Here is a 19,799-nt window from a genome sequence, read left to right as displayed (position 1 = left end):
TGAATCACTCTCTGACCTCAGAGGGTTTCAGAATAAAAGGCTTTGGAACCCAAGTGAAAGACAAAAGGACCCTGAGGTTTGGAAACCCATAGCAGTCATATGTTAATTATGCCTAGATTAACTAAGGGAGAGAAAAGAAGAAATCACCCTGTGGTGAGCCACTCCTTTGCTTTTCCCTGTTACATGCAGCCATTCTAGTCCCCAGTGGGGTGCCACCTAACCTCTGCACTTCAATTCTTCACTTGTCATAACAGTTACTGGGAATTTCATGTCTATACAGTCACAGACAAGTTTTATAACTTAAGATTCTGTTAACTCACTCATAAAACCATTACATCTAAGTAATAAGGCAACTATTAAAACTGAGTAATGCCAAGGACACAAAAAACTTGGCTTGGTGCCTGGCTGTGGTATTATATGCTACCCTTCACCGAGTACTCTGCCTGATTCCAAGCCCAGGATTCCTAGCACAGAGCTGCAAGTTTTGTTCATGTCACCAAAGACTTCCCTAGTCTATGCCCCTTCCTTTGTACAGAATTCCATTTCTTTGACCCACCTATGTAATTTCAATGTAGTCTAAAACACTTTAAGCCATCCACGTAGATAGCATAACTTAAAACAGTCTGTTGCTATTCATAACACAATAGTTGCAAGAGGTTTATGCAGCCAAGTGAGAGTCTAATCTATTCTCCATTTGTACAAAAATAATAACAACAAATGAGAATTTTAGGTAATGAGCTTGGAAGGATTTATTTTTCACTCTGATTTATGAAAGTTATCAAGCAAAACACAAAAGTAGATTAAATTATGTGTTGGATCCCTTTGTACCTATAACATCACCAATACCAAGCCATAATCAATCTCCTTTCATATGTATAGCTCTAACTTCATTCATTCATTTATTTGTGTACTTAGACTTTTACTTGCAAGGCTGGGGAATCAATCCAGAGCCTCATGCATACTAAGCCACTGAATTGTACCTCCAGCCCTCCCCAGTGTTTTAAAGTACATTTCAGGCATCATAGTATTTATCATTAAATATTTGAATATGCAATACTTTAAGCATTTTGACAGAGATGGGAGAGTATTAAATTTCACCCATGCCAGAAGCAGAGCAAGATGTATTCTACCCACTTGTTGAAAAGCCAAAGCTAAGGACCCATTCCTTGTCAGGTGACCCATGAAGAAACCTGCTACCTTCTCATTTGCTAACTCCTAGTGGGAAAGATACAGCACCCATTTATCTTCCTCTCCCTGCCCACCCCATCTACACCCCATCCCCCTCTTCCAGCCCTGGTTATAATCTTGGGCCTTGCTGCCTGGGAGATCTGGAAGCTAGAATGGGATTAAGGATTCTACAGCCAGAGAAATTTATGAAATATTAAATCAGAAAGGAACTGCAGAGGGCAGGAGATCTCTTTCAAATCTGAGATAAGAAAAATGAGTCAGAAAAAGTGAACAAATTGATTCACATCTAAAATGCAAATCTAATTATAGGACTGGCGGGTTTCTGTGTCAACTTGACACAAACTAGGTCATTTGAAAAGAAGGAATCTTAACTGAGAAAATGCCTTCACACGACTGACCTGTGGACAAGTCTCCAGGGCATTTTCTTGATTAATAATTGATGTGGGGGTGGGGGACTAGCTCACTGTAGATGGTGTTACTCCTGGAAAGGTGGTCCTTAGTAGTATAAGAAAACTGAGCACCCAGAGGTAACAAGCTACACTTCTCCAAGATAAAATAAACCCTTTCCTCCCTGTGGAGGTTGGAATAATAGTAGCCCCCATCCGCTCTCATATTTTTGAATGCTTGGTCTCCAATTGCCGGACTATTTAGGATTAGGAGGTGTGGCTTTGTTGGAAGAGGTGAGTCAAGGAGGCTGGGCTTTGAAGTTGTAAGAGCCCATACCAGACTATCTCTCAATCAACCTCAATCTCTCTCTATCTCTATTTATCTTTCTCTACCCCCCCCCACTTAGTCTTGGCTCGCTCGCTCTCTCTCTCTCTCTCCCTCTCTCTCTCTCTCTCTCTCTCTCTCTCTCTCTCTCTCTCTCTCTCTCTCTCTCTCTCCCTCCCTCCCTCCCTCCCTGCTGCTGTCTTGTGAAACAGGATGTAAACTCTCAGCTCTGCTCCAGCACCATGCCTGCCCACTGTCATCCTGTCATGATGGTCACCCCCTGAAGTGGCCTTGGCCTTGCTCTCTTTTCACAGCATTAGAACAGTAACTAAGACACTCCCCAAGTTGCTTCTGGTCATGGTGTTTCATCACAGCATGGGTTACTAAGAAAGACAAGGACTCAGTCCTCCACCTAGGTCATGATTCTTTGGGGTTGAATGACTTTTTCACAGGGGGGCACCTAAGACCATCAGAAACCACAGACATTTACATTATAATTCATAACAGCAGCAAAAATACAGTGATGTAGCAAAAAAAATAATTTTATGGTTGGGAGTCACCTTAACATGAAGAACTCTATTAAAGGGTAGCAGCATCAGGAAGGTTGAGATCACTGATCTAGGTGTTTGACACATGTACCCTTCACACTCCAGGACAATTACTTCTCCCTCAGAACTAGACTTCTTATTTCACCTCACCTCTATTCTTTTTTAAATGATTATTATTACATTTTACTGCTTTATTGTGTGTGTGTGTACACATGCAGAGGTCAGAGGGAGTTGACAACTTGAGGGAGTTGGTTCTTTCCCTCTACCATGTGACTTCTAAGGATCAAACAGATCAGTAAGTCAACAACAAACTGCCTTTACCCACTAATTCACCTTGTAAGTCTCTCTACCTCAGTCTTTAGGTCCAGGCACTAGGCATCCTTGGATTTTCCCCATGTCCCCATCCAACCTTCTCTTCAAGTCCCTGTTTGGACAGCACTTCCCCAGGGAATCTTTAAGTTGTCAGAATCAGGTTAGATATAATTCCATCAGCTCCCAGAGTACACTGTACATCTTTTAACATGTCACAACATGCTCTACTTGTTTGTCTACACTGTGCCTTCCCACTCCAGCCTGTGTACTCCATGATGTCAGGCCATGTTAATACTCCTGTGGAAAGTAGATGAGTCATCTTTGGGAAAGTCTCTTGTTCACTGCTTCATAGCCACTGCCTGGGGTATCCATGACTGATAGAGACCATGGAGCTGCATGTAGAGGACAATTTTCCAGAGAAGTTCATGTTGGATTCCCTGCATGTTCGAAATGGATTCACCCAACAAAGCTACCACATACTGCCCTCTTGTATTTCTATAGAACTGAAGAAAACACTCTTTTGTCTTTTCAAACCATATTAACTTAAATTTTCTTTTTGTTTTTGACCAGATTAGGAGATTTACACATTCTATATCTGGCCCCTTTTTGAATGATGTATGAACCATCACTCTGAGAGAATATTCCTTTAGACTGCATATTGTTTGTGAATGACAGAAAATGATGTAATGATGCCTACCTCTGTTCCTACTATCACCATGTGGACCACAAGGAACCATGTAATGGTGGGAAATGCCTGTGTGTGTGTGTGTGTGTGTGTGTGTGTGTGTGTGTGTGTGTGTGTGTGTGTGTGAATTATGCTAACATCTGAGTTAGGTCAGAGACACTAACTGATGTGCTTTCCTGTTTCCTTTCCAGCTTTGGCTGCAAGGTTGTAGGGCACATCCTGAAGCTCCCAGCACCCATTCCTAGTTCCAGAAGAACTCTCCTGGTATTACCAGGAACCAGGTCATTCATATAAGTCCCACCATTAGGTTCAATGGGAAGTGATCTAATGCAGATGGAGCAAGAGTTAACTCCTTAAAACTCAAGTCAGCACAACCCAATTTACCAGAATTCTATTGGTGTATCAGTTAAACATGTGAGCTTTAAGAGAAATGAACATTTATCCTGGAAGTTTAAAACTAGCCAAAATACAGAACTTCTATAAGCACCAATCTTCTCTGTTCTAACTAAAGCTTTTCACTGTACTTATTAGTTACCATTGTGGTCCTGCCCTGTTTGACATTGCTATAACAATGTACATGGGTTGAGGTCCTTTTAAAGTGGTTTATGCAATGTGAGTCAATCCTACCTTCCTGGAAAAGGAGTTTAAATATCTAACTCTGTAATACTGTGTTACTATTAGAAATCTGAAGTCGCATGTAAGTGACACAGAGGGACCATTGTCATTTTCACCATGTGTGTACCATGATGGCCTCTTCCTCATTCCAAGTCATATTTTAGGGTTATCTTAATATCTGATTTCTTAATATCTAATTTTAATGTTTGTTATGAACTATACTGAACAATTAAAATATTAGTTGTAATGTATAAATATTCTTCTGAATAGTAAGTGTGTATCTATAATTCAGCTTAAGAAATATAAGAGCACCAATAAAACTCAAAAAAAAATAAAGTGGTTTATGAAGCTCACAATTCTGGTAACAGGAAGGGCCAAACAGCATGGTACAGTTGGCAAAGACTTCCTGCTACATGACAACATGGGAGAAAAGTGTTAAGGGAACCAGAACACAGAAGGAATTATTGCTCGGCAAGAAACCAAGAGATAGAGGGAGTCAAGACCTGCTCTTGATAACAGCCCACCCTCCATAGGAATCAACCTACTCTTCATGCTATAGGAATCAGGCCTTGTGCCTTATATCTGCTATATATTAAGCAAGCATTTATCACAAAATTGTAGCCCTAGTCATCTTTTAGGTTTATCTTTTCATTCTGAAAAGGGATATTGCTAACATACCTATGGTAAGCATTGAACTCGCTCTATAATTTAGGGCAGGCCTTGAACTTGGGATCTTCTTGCCTAAGCCTCCTGAGTAACTAGGATTATAGATTTATACCACCAAGCCAATCATGAATCCACTCCCATGAACCACTACCACAAAACACTGTTAATCCATTCATGAGCTTGGAGCCCTCATGACCTAATTTCCTTACACAAAGCCCACCTCTTAAAGGGCCAACTGGTCTCAGAGTATGATATTAGGGACCCAGTGATACTCAACCCACAAAGCTCTGGGAGACAAGCCACATCTAAAAAGCAGACATAAGACATATTTTCTTTAAGCAAACAAAAGAAGTACTCTTTCTAAAAATTTTTCCTCTTCTCTGCTAGAGTTGGAGCTGTCCTACAAGATCAATATCTAAAATGAAGCTAGGTCAACAGGTGAAAACCAGAGAGTAAGTCAAACTGAATCCTGCCCTTGAACAAAGATAACATACGGCATACCTGTAATCTGTGTTTCTGATATGTGGGGACAGGAGAGCTGAGAAGAAAGTGTTGCCAACAAGAAAGAAGTAAATTTGAGAAAAAAGGAGACATAAGAAGACAACTTTCTAAGTGCACTAATCTCAGAAGACCATTGCCTTACCGTACTTATAATGCCCTGTTTTAATTAATTGATTTGCACTGTATCTGTGGTGTGTGTATTCAAAAGAATTCAACCTACTTGGACACATAATTGTAATCCAGTGCAATCAAGTTTTTATTTACTCATATAAATGAATTATTTCTTCCCTACTGTATACATGAGGAGAAAAAACGAAGACACCTACATAAAAGCTTACATTAAAATTTTAGTGAATGTTAATAAGTTTTAGCTAAAAATGGATCTCAACCTATACAATGATATCTTCTATACATGTTCAGGATAGAACTAATGTTTATACAATACTTCATGGTCACAAAAACAGGTCTGAAGAAATAGGATGTAAGCCACCAGTGAATGATAACTATGTGCTGTTACACTAGTCTTTTGTCAACTTGGTACAAGATAGGATTGTCTGAGAAGAAGGATAAATGAGAAATGAGAAAATGCTCTGTCACATTGATTCGTAGGCAAGTCTGTGGGTTAATGGTTAGTGTAAGAAAGCCCAGTCCACTGTGGGAAGTGTCAACCCTAGGCAGATCATCTTGGGGTACATAAAAAAGCAGCTGAACAAGCTAGGCAGACCAAGCCAGTAAGCAGCATTCCTCCATCATGTCTGTTTCAGTTCCTGCCTCCAGGTTCCTTCTCTGAGCTCCTGCCCTGACTTCCCTCAGTGATGGAGTGTGACCTGGGGGTTATAAGATGAACTAAGTCAGTGTTTATTACAACAATAGAAACTAAAATAGAAAAAAATAACAACTTTCAATTTTCCAGTAGCTACATTAAAAACAAAAGTGAAACAAATGAATTCACAGGTAAATTTAGCTTTACAGTGTCTCTCTCGTTTATCCCAGTAGATACAAAGTATTGTTACTTCAATGTGGAGCCAGGAATATTTTCTTCCTGCTACATACTTGCTAGGCTTTGCACTTTACATTACCTGTGTATCTTATTTTTCAGTAGCCTCTTCCAGGGGGTGGCTACTGTACATCTATCACAAAAATAAACTGCCTCAATCTACCTAACAACCAAAGGAGACAAGTTTTCTATAGTTTTAAATAAGAAAAGTAAAACTCGAAGAATAAACATTTTCTAACAACAATTAATCAGTGCAGAGCCTAGACTGCAACCTTGGCCTCTGGCCTCTGCCTCTGAAGCTCTGCACCTCATTGTGTAGTCTGCAGAGTAGGAACCATGCTCAACACAACCCTGAAATACAGCCACATCAAAGGAATACATGGGCTTAGATCTCTCCCATACAACATAAGGACTCTATTTCCTTTCAAAGAGAGTCTTTCATGAAAACGATCTCTAAATCCACACTTCTTTGTGTGTGTACAGATTCATGAATAGAATTAATTACTGCCACTAACTACTGTCTTCCCTCTACCACATACTCTCTAGCCTGCAAGGTAACCTCTGCTTTCACAAAGCCGAATGTATGTGTGCATGCATACAAATGGTATGCATATACATGTGTACATGTGCACACACACACACACACACACACACACACACACCACATGGGGTGGGGGGCTGGAGGACGGAGAGGGGAAGGGAGAAGAAGAGGGAGAGAGATTCCATGGTTCTTACTATTTCCAAAATGGCTAGAACAGAAAGTATAGCTTTAGTTAAAGTATTTGGCCTTTAGTTTCTAAAGCAGGTTTAAAGCTACAAAGGATTTTTTTAATGTCTTTGTTATAATGCTGGGGCAACTTGGGCCTCAGAGCAAAACTTCTTTCTCTGTTCTTTTTTTCTAAGGGAAAGTGTAAGAACTAGGATCTTTCTTCCCCAAGTCAAATCAGTAAGACCAAAAGTCTATTATAACCTTCTGCTTTCCTGTCTTACTCCTGACCAGAAAAACCTTCTTGGCTACCTTGTTTAATAATAGATCCTAAGACCTTCATTCCACATGGGGTCCTGCCCCATACCAGAAAGGAGGGCACACTGTACAGAGGGGCCATGAAGAATCTGAACGGACAGGTTGTGCTGGGTTTCTCACTGTCCTGGAGCACTAAATGATAACTTTCTGCCCAGTCCAATTGGTACACAGTTGCCCATGCTTCAGTCATGCCTGTGCAATGACATCTCCATAAAACCCCAGTGGAAGGGTTCAGGGAGCTTCTGGAGACCTGTGGAGACTGAGGAAAGTGAGGAGGAACTGCTCCAGATCGAAGGAGCAGCCAGACGCCTGTCAGATGGTCCCATGTGTGTCTTCATTCAGATCCTTGTTTGTGGCCTTACAATAAACCAATAAATGTGCCCCATCCCCCGCCCTGGGTTCTCTGAGCTGCCCGAGCAAACCAACAAAGCCAAACCAGGGAGTCAGAGGGAGCTGCTTGTAGCCAGCTGGTGGTCAGAAACACTGAAGTCTGGGCTCTGAACTGATGCCTGAATAGTCCTGTGCAACTGAGCCCTTAATATCCAAGCTCTGATTCTGCCCACAAGCAGAAATGGGCAGATCTGAGTTGAATTCTGCTGTAGAATTGATTGTTCGTTAACTGATGATCAGAGAATCAGAGATCCCAATGCATTTTTTTTTTTGGAAACTTGGGAGGGAAATGTGCTATAGTTGGAGAGAATACAGTACAGTAAAAGAAATGGAACCTGCCTTTTCTTAATATCACTGAACCCCGCAAAGGGCTTAGGCCGAAGCCCTAACTGCCTAATATGTATATATTGGAGATGGGGACCTTCAGGAAGTAACCGGGTTAAATTGGGGTCATGTAGGATGCTCAGCCCTAGCAAGACATCTATATCATCCCATCTAAAGCTTAAGGAACATTGTGAAGAGAAGGTAGGAAGAATGCAACAGACACAATACAAGAAGAAGAGCTTCAAATCGGCCATTGCAATCATGAAGTCACAGCAGCTGTAGCTGCCTGAATTAAGACGACACGAAGATGATCCCATCAGCATGCAAGCAGTGGTGGGGGAGGATTCAGGGTGTCCTGCCAGTTGGTGCTGAACTGTTTGCTACTAATAAGATTCAGGGCAAGGGGGAAACCATTGCCTTCAGTCGTGGATTGTGTCAATCCAGTGGTCACACAGGCGGCTCTAATGAGTCACAAGACAAAACCAAAAGTCAGAAAAGCCAGGAAAGGGACTGAAATGGGAGGGAGGAGGACTTGATACGAATGGAGGGAGATAAGAGAGGATGTGGAGAGTGATCAGAATAAATCCTAAGTGCATATGAGGTTGTAGTAAAGAGTAAATCAGTTTTTAAATTAGTATTTTAAAAGGATGAGGCCACGAGAGTGGGAGCCCTGGGAAGGGATTAGTAACTGAAAGAGTAACGAGATCAGAGCGTTCCATCATATGAAGACGTAGAAAGAAGGTGGCTTCCTAGGAGCCACAAAATGGTCTGCACCATGTACTAAGTCAGCCAGCATGCATCTAAACTATGAGAAACAAACACCCGTGTTTGTGTCACCCAGTCTGGGATGCTTCGTTCCAGCATCTGGAGCTAAGACATTGCAAGTGCTACTGTACCTAGGCCCAAGAGCCTCTGGCTTCTATTAGCTTCCTTTGTTCCTTTTCTCCAGAAGTATAAGCCCAAACTAGCCAGCTAGTTGGGTGGTCTCAGCATCTCTGCTGACGCCCCAGGCATGAGAGCAGATGAAAGTGGACCAGGTCAGCTCTACTGAGCTGGTGTGCTTAATTCCTGACAGTGGATATGTGAGCTCAATGGATGAATGCTGTCTCAAGCCAGTCTGCTTAGATGGTTCCTTATACAGTGATACCTAAGTGGCATGTGAACACACTTCAGAATTGCTACAATAGAAAGTGTAATACTTTAAGGTAAGAAAGTAGGTGGGAAGCCGCTATCTCTGTAACCCATCAAGAACAGGTCACACACTCCTTTAATCCCAGCACTCAAGGAGGAGAAGCAGGAGGATTTTTGTGTTTGAGGCCAGCCTGGTCGACAAAGTAAGTTCTAGGCCAGCCAAGACTACATCAGGACCCTGTCTCAAAGAAAAAGAAAATATAAATTTTGTTCCATAGAAAGTAAGGAAGAGCAGGGTTTCAGAAATCCACGAAAGGAATGATAAGATAGCTGAAAAATGTGGAGAAAGAGAAGGGAAGTGCACAGAAAGGCAGTGGAGGACAGTGGGGAGAAAACAATATAGATCTGAGTTTGAAACCTAACTCTACCATTCAGTAGCTAACACCCAAAGCTGTTAGACTTTTGACCAAGACTTCTCTCTTGGAATCACTTTTAAGGATGTTTACATTATCCAACAGAGCAACTGACCTTTAATGGGCACTCAGTACACCTCAGATCCTTTCCTCAGCTTCTCTTCATGTACCCAGCAAGGCCTGCATGATTGTGTCTCCTTTTATTCATGTACATTTTACTCTTAATTCATCCTCAGCTCCTTCCCATCATGATCAGGTCAAATGGCCCAAAATCCACTTGACAAAGTTATACCTTGTTATACTGTGGCTCGGTTCAAGCACCCAGGCCTCAGAACAAGGGAAGTCAGTGGTATAATTCTCAGAGAGAGAGATTACAGTCCCGAGGGCAGTCGAGTGATTCTGGTATAAATCCTGAGGTCTAAACTTGTAGTGCTGGTGTCCAGGAGGGAAGAGTTTTGAACCTCAGATCCAAGAGTCAAAGACCTAAAATCTTCTGGTCATTTCGTGCTGTCCGACTGCCCTCAGTTGAACAGACGACACCTGCCTACACTAAGAGCAGAGCCTCCTTGTTCAGTCAGTGACTCAAAAGCCTCAGGACATGGACACACCCCACAAGAAAGCTTTACCAGTTCTCCGGGTAATCCTCACTTCAGCCAAGTTGACACCATCACAGAGATGAAAGATCTTTACACTGAAAAGGAATTGGAGAAGAAACAAATAAATGGAAATATATCCTGTGCTTTCATGCTGTTAAAGTGTCCACCAGTCAGAGCAAAGTACGAGCTCAGTGTTCTACCAAATACCAGTAACATTAACCACAGAAAAAGAAAAATAATCCTGAAACATGTGTGAACTCACAAAAGGCCACGAATGGGCAAGGCACTCTTAAGCAAAAGGAACAAAGCCAAAGACGTCATATTCAAAATACACCACAACGTTACAGTGACACACCACAACGTTACAGTGACAAACCACAGGATGCCAACACAAACTCACTTGTGGACAACGGGACAGACTGGAGAGACAAACACAAATCCATACATTAGGCCCTTCTGACTTTCAACCTGGGTACCAAGAATACACAATGGGGAAAGAGTAAGAAAACAAATGATCAATTAAAAATAGACATTTCTCAAAGGAAGAGAAAGAAGTGACCAGTGTGTATATGGAAAGGTGTTCAATATTTCTCGTCATCATTGTAGTACAAATGAAAACCACAGTGGCTATCATCTTATCCTTAGATTAGCTACCACCAAAACAAGACAAAGGGAACACGGTGACAAGGAGATAGAAACAGAATAACACACACACAAACACACACACATGCACAAACACACATACACACTGTGGGTAAAAGTGTAAGTTAATAGAGCTATTGTGAAAAACTTTGGCGGTTCCTAAGAAGTAAAGGTACAACTGCATGATCTGGAAAACCCACCACTTGTTATATATTCAAATGAAATGGAATTAATGTCACATAAATACCTTCACTCCCATATTTATGGAATATTATTTATAATAGTTGAGGTACTGAATTAATACGTGTCATATAAAACTTGATGAAGAAAATGTGGTATGCATGCACAATGGAATACTATTTAGCTATGAAAGAAGGAACTCCCATCATCTGGGATTCGTGAATGAACCCGGAGGACACTATGGTAAGTAAAATAAGCCAGGCATGGACAGACCAATGCCACTTGATCTCACACGTGTAGAATTTAAACAGATGATGCAAACAGAGAGTAAAACGGTGATGATCAGAGCTGGTGTGTAGCGGAGCAGGGGTGGAGACATGTCAGTCAAAGGGACATAATTACTGGGATAAGTTTAAGAAGTCGATTAAATGGCACTGTGACCAGGCTCAGTGATGGCATATTACATTCTTGAAAACTATAGAAACAGCCTGGCCTACAGAGTGAGTTCCAGGACAGCCAGGGCTACAGAGAGAAGCTCTATCTTTTAAAAAAAATTGGCAAAAGTTATTACAATCAGTTCTTTCACAAAAGTGACCAAAATATTTATGACAAGGTTCTTAATCGCTGACTCACAGTGACAACTCAGTGCAACTCAAAGTTCTCATCGTAACGTGACAATTATGTGAGGTCACACACTTGTTTATTAGCCACTACATGGCACACATGTATATGTCATGATGTGCATTATCTACACAACACACACATCTGTCAATTTTAGAATAATGACAGGACAGAGACATAGCTCAGTGGCACTGCACTTGTTTAGCACATGTGAGTTCCTGGATTCAATCGATGACAGCAAAAACAATTTCTTAATTCAAGCTTACTTAAGTTTTCTTTTCAACAAATCCGATTTATTAAAAATTTCATAAATCAACATATTATAAAACAAAGCTTCGAGAAGAAAGCATAAAATGATATCTTTATATCACACTGAGGAAAACAGGAATTTGTTAAAACAGAACCGGTATTCAAAATCAAAATACAAAATTAGCAGACAACGTTCAAGGCTGTTATGAATCTGAGCTTCCCTGCTCAGTAGGAGAATAGGCATGAGGCTTCAGGTTTCCCAGGGACCCCGCCCCAAAGAATATAGTTTTTATTTCCCATCAAATAGATCATTAAGAAGCTGGATATCAGGCTGGAGAGATGACTCAGTGGTTAAGAGCGCTGACTGCTCTTCCAGAGGTCCTGAGTTCAAATCTCAGCAACCACATGGTGGGTCACAACCATCTGTAATGAGATCTGATGTCCTCTTCTGGCATGTCTGAAGAGATATACAATGGATTTATATAATAAGAAGCGGGATATCATTGTACATTCCTGTAATTGAACATTCATGAGACTGAGGCAGGAGAACCACAAATTTAGGCTAGCTCAGTTGAGAATCAGTTTGAAAGAAACTTAAGAAAGTAAAAATAAAAATACAAGCCATATTGTAAAGAAATATTCACAATATATTTATCCAAATAGTTTATATACAAAATGTGTAATTAAACAATAAAAATCTACAAATCAGAGCTGGTGAGATAGCACAACAGGTAAAGGCCCTTGACATTCAAGTCTAGCAACCTGAGTTCAATCCCTGGACCTTATAGTGGAATGAGAGAATCAACTCTCAAAGTCAGGCTCTTACCTCTACATACAAGCCCTCCAGACACATATCATGTACACACACTAACAATTAATTAATTGATATAAAAATCTACAAATCAAATTTCAGTAAGAAATTTGGCAAGGAGGTATTGGCATGTCCTTAGGTCCAGCACTTGGTAGGCAGGGGTGGGTAAATCTCTGAGTTCAAGGCCAGCCTGGCCTACAGAGTGAGTTGCAGGACAGCCAGGGCTACAGAGAGAAGCTCTATCTTGAAAATAAATTGGCAAAAGTTATTACAATCAGTTCTTTCACAAAAGTGAGCAATATATTTATGACAAGGTTCTTAACCGCTGACTCACAGTGAAAACTCAAAGTGTAACTACAGGGACCTACTCCATACCGAACAGGATATCTTAAATTTTAAAGACTGACAGACTCAAGTCTTGGTGAAGATGTGGTACGACAAGGTGATCCTCACACTGCTGACAGTGCACCGGGTACCACCATTGATAAGTAGTATTTGCTAAAGCTTTGCCTCTATAATGGAGACTCTTCATCACCAACATAATCACACTGAAAACTATTTGTCAGATTAGGAAAATCACACCTCTGGTTTGTCTGTAAGAATACTTCCAAAAAGACTTGATTAACAAGGGATGACCTACCCTGAATAAGGGTGGTACCACACCATGAACTGCATGGAAGAAATAAAAAAGATACAGGGGGGAAAATCCAGATAATGCAAGTATTATCTATATCAATGTATCTATGTATCTATCTACGTATCTATGTATCTATGTATTTAGCTGGCTCTCCTCTGTCTGCCTACGTCCCTCTCTCTCTTTCTACTTAATGTGTACCAAGTTGAGTAGTCTCTGCCATGTGCTTCTGATGCCATCATTTAGTGCCGTAACACAGACCCAAACATCCATGGAGCCAAAGAATATGGAGTAAAACCCCCTGAAACCGTAGGCTAAAATAAATAACTCTACTTTCAATATGGTCTCTCAGATATTTGGTGACAGCAAACGTAAAGATAACTAACACACGAATCTGGCCCTGTGAAGAGGGGTCAATTCTGTGAAAACCTAACTGAGTGGTTCTATACTGTGACAGCAGTTTGCAAGAATAATTTGGAAAAATTAGAAGTGGGATAAAGAAAGCCTAGGCTGCTACAAGCAGAGAGCGTTGAGCTCAAAGAACCAGGATGATGGCAGAAATGTGAATGATTAACTGTTGTTGCTAGAATGAGAAGTGCTCGTGCATTTAGACACATGGTCCCTAGTTACTGGTGCTGTTGGAGGGGAATATAGAACTTTTAGTAGGTATAGCCTTGATGGAGAAAGTACGCCATTAGGGGCAGGCTTTAAAGATCTGTGGCCCTGCCCCACTTCCTGCTCACTCTTTCTGCTTCCTCTGTAGCTGAGATGTGACCTCTCAGCTCTGTCTGCTTGCTGACAAGCCTCCCTCACCATTATGGACTCCTCCTTTAGAACTGTAAGATAAAATAAATACACTTATTTAATTTGCTTTCGAACATGAAAATTTTATCACAACATAAAAGTAACTGATATAACAATGAAGATTATTCTTGTAAGTTTCAGATGAGAATAAGAATTCTACTGGGAATTGGGCTAAAAGCCATTCCTGTTTCCGCGTTGGCAAAGAACTTTATTACATTTTATCCGTGCCCTGTGTCTTGACAGGAGGCTGAGTTTAAAGGTGATAGACAAAGTGAACTGAGCAAGGAAATTTCAAAGCAATCCAGGATTTAGACTGTGGCATGGCTACTGTCAGCTTCTTCTAGACTAGTTTGCAGCAAGAACAGGAAGCAAAATGCAGAGTAAGAAAGACTTGAAAACCTGTTTGATCATAAAAGCCAGTACATGGGGGCTGGGGATTTAGCTCAGTGGCAGAGCACTTGCCTAGCAAGCTCAAGGCCCTGGGTTCGGTCCCCAGCTCCGAAAAAAGGAATTTTAAAAAAAAGCCAGTACAGATAGAACAGAGAAAAGAATGATTTCTAAAGGGATTATTTTCATTTAAAAGAAGTGATTAGCATCAGAAAAATTTATCTATATACATTTTAAAGAACTGACCAGAACTCACTCACAACAAACTCTAGGGTGTGAAATACTTTCCCTTGAGCACAGAGTCTTACTGCTTGCAGCAGCCTGACTAGAAAATTGTTTCCTTGGGATTCATTTTACTGCTCTGCTGTCCAGGCACAGAAATTTCAACTGTGGGTGGCGTTATCTTCCACACAATTCCATTTTTTAGGTATGCAGAACATAAAAACTACAGGGTAATGATTACTTTCATATGGATTTCAAAGAAGACCTGGGGACAAGTTATATGTGGCAGCATCAAGACCACTGTAGGCAGCCTCTGAGAGGGCAATGTATGAAACTGTGAGCATGTACACAAAAACATGATAAGAGAACATGGGAGGTTAGTGATACCAGGAACTTGAAACATCTGCTAAGAAAAAACACAGGCAACAACGCAGAGAAACCACAAAAAATCAATCTTGTGGGCTGTGGTCAGGAAGGCCATAGGAATGGGAATGCCTAAGCACTGAGAGCTCATATCATCCCATGATGCAATCTTTACCAAATGCCAGGCAAGGAGCTACAGGGTTTATGTCAATCCCGATGCACTTGGATCTGGCTTTGGCCCCATCACGTCTTTCTGTACCACACCTATCCCATTTGAGATGGAATGTTTATCCCCATACCACTAGATAAGGAAAGTATACAATTTTCTTTTTATTTTATAGGAGCTCGCAGCTAAGAGTTTACCTTGAATCTTAGAAAACTTCGGGCTTGAACTTTATAACAATATTGGAGCTGTTGCCATGGGGACTCTGAGAGATGGACTAAATGCACTTTGCATGATGAGATAGACATGAGCCTTTGGGGGCCAAGGGTGAAAATGTTGTGGTTTAAGATGTGCTTGTGTGTAAAACTGGTTAAGAGAGAGGCTTGCAATGGTTAATTTTTTTAAGGTGTGTGTGTCTGTCTGTCTGTTTGTATATATGTATATGCATGATGTCTGTGTGGACATACATGCCGCAAGGCACAAGTAGAAGTCAAAAGACAGCTTTGTGGAGTCAGTTCCTTCCTTCTACCTTTACCTGAGTTCCAGGATTACCACCCGTGCACCACCTACTGAGTTATACAGAAGGATCAGGTGTTTTGGAATTTTTAAAACAATTATTACTTTTATTTTGTGTGTGTGTGTGTGTGAGAGAGAGAGAGAGAGAGAGAGAGAGAGAGAGAGAGAGAGAGAGAGAAGCATATATGTGGAGATCAGAGGACAACTTTCAAGGGTCAGTTTTCATTGGTCACCTGGGGAATCAAGTCATCAAGCATGATGGGAAGTACATTTACCTACAGTGTCATCTCCCAAGCTTTTTGATTATTAACTTCACTGTATTGAGAAGTGCCTGCAAAATAAAGGATCTCTCTCTCTCTCTCTCTCTCTCTCTCTCTCTCTCTCTCTCTCTGTGTGTGCGCACGCGTGTGCGTGTGCACGCGTGCGTGCATGCGTGTGCGTGTGTAAAGGTGTTTCCAGAGAGTATTAACCAAGGGGAGAATCTGGCCAGCATGATCAAACTGGGTAGGGATCTTGAGAGAACAAGAGGGCAATACAGAAACTGTGGATGTGCCTAAGATGGGATGGTGCTTTCCTCTCATGTAGAAAGGCCTCAGCCTGACACCCAGCAGTGTATAAATCTAGGCATGGTGGCGCATGCCTACAAACCCAACCCCCAGGAGATGGAAGCATAAAGACCAAAAGTTGAATATTATCATTGGCTTTACAGGAAAATAAAGGCCAGCCTGGGCTACATAAGACCCTGTCTCAAAACATAATTAAAGAAAATAAAATAGGCAAAGAGCAAAGACCAGGCATTTTTTCTCCACATCTAATGTAAGATGAGCAACCTCTGCCCCACATCCCTGTTCCTGTGATAATTTCTTCTTCACATTGATCTAAGAATAGCATCTACAACTCTCAGTCCATGAGCCAAAGTAAGGAATTTTTCCCTGTGATTGTTTCCCTCAGACTTTTGTTCATGATGACAAAACTCTATGATCTAGTGATTTTACCCTTAAGTACTTAGTCCACAGAGAGGCACTCATGGGTGGGACCAAAGACATGTATGTGTTTGTTCATAAGCAGTTCCTATAGCAGACCCAAGTGGTATATCAGTCAAGAATTTGTCCAAATAAAGATTTCACTTCATGGGTAGCTGCCTGGGAACGAGGAAAGATATTCTATATACTGCAGACGGATCTCCCAAACAGTCCTGAGCAAAACACACATTGAATTGTTCCCTCCACACAAAATTCAAAACCATGACACTAATCTACAGTGTGATCCTTTGGACCTAGAGTTATGCTGTGCATATCCAAGACAGTGAGGACTCAAAAGGGCTCTCAGTGTGACTTAGCTTGGACTCAAGTTACATAAGAATACACATAACAATTCATCAACCTCTGTGTGTGTGTGTGTGTGTGTGTGTGTGTGTGTGTGTAATGTATATATTTATATACATAAACATATATACACAACATAGATGTATTTGTTTATGCTTATTTTAAAGTTTGCCTTAAAAGCCAATTTTCCTTTGGCATCTCACTCAAAACATCATTACAGAAAAGTAGTTTCTGAAACCAAAGTCTAGCAGTTCATCGACGGAAAAGACTGGCTCTGCCCATTTTTGCAGCACTCTTAGTCACTGTTGCCTGCGACCTGTGCTTCTGCCTTCAAATGCTGTCATTAGGTACGAATCCATGCCAGTTGGCTTTGTGTCAACTTTACACAAGCTATAGTCATCTGAGACGGGCACCTCAATTTAGAAAATACCTTCAGAAAACCGGGTTACAATCAGGCTAGCCTGTAGGGCATTTTCTTAATTTGTGATCCGTAGGGGAGGGCTCAGCCTATTGTAGGTGGGACAGCCCTGGACTGGTGGTCCTGGCTTCTAAAGAAAGCAGGCTGAGCAAACCATGAGAAGCAAGCCACTAAGCAGCACTCCTCCATGGCCTCTGCATCAGCTCCTGCTTCCAGGTTCCTGTCCAGTTTTGGTTCCTGTCTTAGACTACCTCGCTGGACTGTGATTCAGGATATGAAAGCCAAATAAACAGTTTCTTCCCCAGGTTACTTTAGGTCATGATACTTCATCATATAGTGGAGATCCAGACTAAGACAGAATGTCACATTAGAAATAAATGCCTTCCTTCTGCCTTTTCTTCTACTATATCAACCCCTTCTTGTGAATTCAAACCATAATAAATTATAAATAACCATAATAAACCATAAATAAGTTATCGAAGATAAAAACAGAATGAAGGAAGCTAACTCCTAATCTGGAGCTAATTTGTGGTATAGAATCCTTTAAGGACTCAGGATTTGACAGCACATTGCCTCCATGTCAATGATTCTCAACCTGTGGGTCACAATCCCTTTGAGTGGGGTCAAAGGACTCTTTCATAGGGGCCACCTAAGACTCTCAGAAAACACAGATATTTACATTATAATTCACAATGATAGCAAAGCTACAGTTAGTTATGAAGTAGCAACAAAAATAACTTTATGGTTGAGAGGTCACCACAACGTAAGAACATACTGAAGAGTCACAGCATTGGGAAGGTTGAGAATCACTGCTCTATGTGGTGAGTTGTGAAAGCAAGACTAAACTCAGGAACTAAGATTAGCTAGGTCTACTTAAGAAATTATAAGATCCAGCAAAACAGTGGATGGAGCTTGGGGATTCTTATGGAAGAACAGGAGGAAGGATTGCAGCCCCTAAGGGGATAGGAACTCCACAGGAAGACCAACAAGAGTCAGCTAACCTAGACCCTTGAGGCTCTAAGAGAACCAAAAGAACATACACAAGCTGGACTGAGGCCTCCCACTCATGTGTAACAGATGTGCAGCTTGGTCTTCATGTGGGTCCCGAACAACTGAAGTGGGGGTTATCCCAAGAGCTGTTGCCTGTGTGTGGGATACGTTCATCTAGCTGGGCTGCCTTGTCTGGCCTCAGTGGAAGAGGATGTACCACAGAGGCCTGATGTGCCAGGATGAGGGGGATACCCAGACAGCCCCTACCCACTCAGAGGAGAACGAGAGGGGAGATGGGGGAAGGATTGGGAGGGGGTGATGGGGAGTGGGACAGTGAGCAGGATGTAAAATAAATAGGTAAAAAAAATTAAGAAAAAGAAAGAAAAGGGTGAGATCTGCAGATTCTCTACTTCAGGCCCTGAAGTGCACATGTGTCAGCCCAGCAGAAGAGTAAAGGTTTACAGAAACAGCAGGGAGTCTGGCAGAGGGCTTACACTGAAATAAATGATCATCTCAGAAACGCTAAGCCCCAGCTCCCCCAGCAGCTCTTCCCAAGGTGTTCCACATCTCCCTCATAAAGAAGAGTAGGCAGTAAAGCACATGTAGGCAGGTAACTAGGGCCTTGGTTATTCACAGTCGGTCTCTGCAGTCAGTCTCTTGAAGTCTAACAAAACAGGCCCAGACCTGGGATATGACTTAGTGGTACCTTACTTGTCTAGCAAGAGCAGGACATCCTAGCACCATAAAATGAGTGCCCAGATAAATAAGTTAATACCTATTCCCCTAAAGACTGATTAAAAAGATGAGAGAAGCATGCTGTAACCAGGAATAAAAATTACTATGTAAGAGGGACTGGAAGTAGAAAAGTCACAACCCAGAGTACCTCACTACCCCAGTGACTCATGGGCCTGTAGGTCTCGACATCTGAGTTATGTATGTGTAAGTCCATCCTCTCTTCCAGGTCTTTATACTGTACTAGCTTATTTGTCTGCATTGTTTTAATGGACTTTTAATTTCTTTTAATGAGATTTTTCTGTCAACTCGATTAATGTAAGAATCTAATTTTAAGTGCATCGCTACATCAGGCCCGGCAGTACAAACGACAGCCCACTGGAGTCCGTTCACTCATTCACTCATCCCTATAGCTCTTCCAACCTACTCCCGTCTCATTCACTCACCACTAGCTTGGGTGCCCAATAGAGGCCTGAAGTTATTTAAAAATAATAACTTTAAGCTCTAATGTATACATGGGAATTGGTTCTTATAATATGACAATTTCTGCCCTTATGTGGGCAGACAGAACGGCATAAGCAACATTGTCATGACTGGCATCCTGCCATGTAGTCGTCCCAGCACTCCAGAAGCCAGGGCAA

General features: G+C 41.5%; 1 protein-coding gene across 3 annotated transcripts in view; it reads right to left on the bottom strand.

Moving 5' to 3' along the window:
* Positions 1–19,799, bottom strand: part of Dnajc6 (DnaJ heat shock protein family (Hsp40) member C6) — a 156,560-nt gene that overhangs the window by 109,349 nt on the left and 27,412 nt on the right. For 2 of the 3 annotated variants that reach the window (XM_087549068.1, XM_087549067.1), the window contains exon 2: positions 10,132–10,196. The exons of the other annotated variant lie outside the window; for it this stretch is intronic. The gene's annotated coding sequence lies outside the window, so the exon portion shown is untranslated. The remainder of the gene's footprint in view (positions 1–10,131; positions 10,197–19,799) is intronic. 3 annotated transcript variants of the gene reach the window in all.

This window comes from Rattus norvegicus, chromosome 5 (assembly GCF_021556685.1).
Source record: "Rattus norvegicus strain SHRSP/BbbUtx chromosome 5, alternate assembly SHRSP_T2T, whole genome shotgun sequence".
NCBI lineage: Eukaryota > Metazoa > Chordata > Mammalia > Rodentia > Muridae > Rattus > Rattus norvegicus.
This window is presented reverse-complemented; position numbering and strand designations above follow the sequence as displayed.